Raw genomic sequence first — 2,615 nt, 5'->3', positions numbered from 1 at the left:
GCTATACAGCTTTCTCAGAAACTTCGTAGTTAGAGAAACCAGGATGAACCACGAACCAGGACAATTTTTTCTTTCACTACAAAGGAAAGCTGTACAGCTTTCTCAGAAACTTCGCTTTCTGAGAAACTAGGACGAACCCCTGACCAGGACGAGTTTTTCTTTAACTGCGAAGTTTCTGATAAAGCTGTAAAGCTTTCCTTTGTAACCGTATGGCTGCGCTTGGGTGAATGCCAATTAGCAATTACTCCCTCATTAAACACAATGTAGTGGAGGGCTCCGCGTTCATTTCGGGGGACACCGAGGACGATTGCATGCAATTATCGTTCTCAGCGAATTGATCATCTGCTTCTCTCTGGATACGCGGACGTTTGTCCAGCAGTAAAAGACGCACTTACAGCCGAAAAAAAATTAATTTAAAAATCTTCTCGTTTCAGTTCAAATTCGAGACGTTCTTGCCGGAAAGGAGAGGTTGTCGGTATTTTGAAGTGAATGGAGGCGTAGCGTAGCCTCTGAAATCCGTTAAGAAAAAAATCGGTGCCATACGTATTACTTTCCATGGCACCACCTGTATTCTATTTTAGGCTAATTCTAACTTATTTATTGTTTTATTTATTTATTTGTGACGCTAAATGTGCCGTACGGCATCAAACGTGATGTCATTAACGAACGTTATAATACACGTTACAAAAAGGCATGAAGTCCGATGATGTATAAAAAGTCGCATAATCTTTGGGCGTAAATGTTTTTCTTTAGCCACAAGTGGAAATTGGAGTCATTGTTTGAAGGCAGGCCTGCCTCTTCAAGAGCGTGAGCGCGCACCAACGAAGTTCCTAGGCGGACCGCCGCGGTGGCAGAGTGGTTACGGCGCTCGGCTGCTGGCCCAAAGGACACGGGTTCGAACCCGGCCACGGCGGTCGAATTTCGATGGAGGCGAAATTCTAGAGGTCCGTGTATTGTGCGATGTCAGTGCACGTTAAAAAGCCCCAGGTGGTCGAAATTTCCGGAGCCCTTCACTACGGCGTCTCTCATAGCCTGAGTCGCTATGGGACGTTAAACCCCCATAAACCAAACCAAGTTCCTGGGCATGTCCACAATAGGTGATGGACAGTGGTGTCAGAAGCGGGTGCTTTGCAGTGAGGGCATTTTTCCTGCGCAGGAATTTTCTCACTTTGCCACTGGTGGCGAACTGCAGGCGCAAGGGCCACTCCGACCCGCAGCCGCCTCAGAGAGACCTGCTCCACCCGTGATAGGTTAGGGGCAAGGGGCAGGTACACGGGGGAATAAGAGCACGTGTACGCTGCCTAAGAGAGGCTGAAGATGTTAAATGTGTCAGACGTGGATCTGGTGGCAAAGAGGCAAGGGGAGTTTGTGGAACGTTCGTTAAACGGGATATCATGTCCGGTGCGATGCTATCGATATCTGTGCGAGCTTGAACCCAGCGGGTGAGTATAGGCACCGGGTAAGATTGACAAGCAGCATGTATGGCCAGCGAAACCCGAAGGGTACCATGGACTTTCTTAAATGCTTCAGAGCCTCTTGTGAATGAGTAAATAGGTGCACCTGGTTATAAGGAGTGTCATCAGGTAAAGCTTCTATGGCATTGAAAATCGCTTGCAGCTCCAAGGAAAGAGACCATGAAGTGTCAGTACAGTAGGTTCGGCGGCTTTAGAGCTGAGGGTGTGTCGGGCTTATAAAAGCAGTTGATCCCCCCGTTGCGGTTATGGCGACGTCTGTGTAAAGGATACAGCCATCATGTTGCGTAGAAAAAGCTGGTGGTAACGGCGGAGAGGAGAATTGCGACTTTTTATGACGAGCAGGTATAAAAGCTCCATTTTCGGTAGGTGTAGTATCACTGATATTCGATCGTTATCGATGCCGGTGAACTTCTATTTGTCTTCAATGCCCTCGGTGTCTTGCCTGGATGTGTTACTAGCGTCCGACAGACATATTCAGCACCTGGCACGGTTCTGCTGTCACGATACTTATCTATTGAAGTTACGACGTAACGAGGCTCTGGGCGAATAAAATACGCAATTCCTGCTCAGTCGAATCCGGCACCAGCCTGAAGAGTATCGAAGGCCGTGCGCGTCGCAGTGTTTTTCCACATGGTTTGCCCAAAAGAAAATGCTTTCTTTCTTAATCATCTTCAGCGTAAGCAGAATCTGACGCAGCATGACGACATGCAATATCTAAATGTAGTTTGCTGTGCATTGTGTTTTCTTTCTTTTTGTCTTTTTTAAGCCGCGCAGAACAGCTAGTTTCCTGTTGGTCGGCTACTATTTTTCAGGGGTGGGCGCAAAGCTGGTGACCCTTATCGCATGGTAAACAAGCGTTCACTAATCGCCGCTGTCGTCATCGTTTCCTTTCTTCACGAGAAAACTGCGTCTAAAAGAAAAGGAAACTGGATAAGCTAGCGCGGTACACAGCCACTTGAACAGAGAGGCCCTCGTTATCGGCACTGCACGTATGCATACACGCACACACGGTTGGACGCGGGGAGAAACCGGCGCCTGCTAGTGCCCAGTTGCGCACAGCGCCGCACTGGACAAGACTGCAACCAGAGGTCAGTGATACAGCAGCGGGCGCCGCGAAGTTCTCGGTGCCTCTGACGTAGT

The sequence above is a fragment of the Amblyomma americanum genome, chromosome 6 (genome assembly GCF_052857255.1).
Source record: "Amblyomma americanum isolate KBUSLIRL-KWMA chromosome 6, ASM5285725v1, whole genome shotgun sequence".
In the NCBI taxonomy this organism is placed as follows: domain Eukaryota; kingdom Metazoa; phylum Arthropoda; class Arachnida; order Ixodida; family Ixodidae; genus Amblyomma; species Amblyomma americanum.
This window is presented reverse-complemented; position numbering follows the sequence as displayed.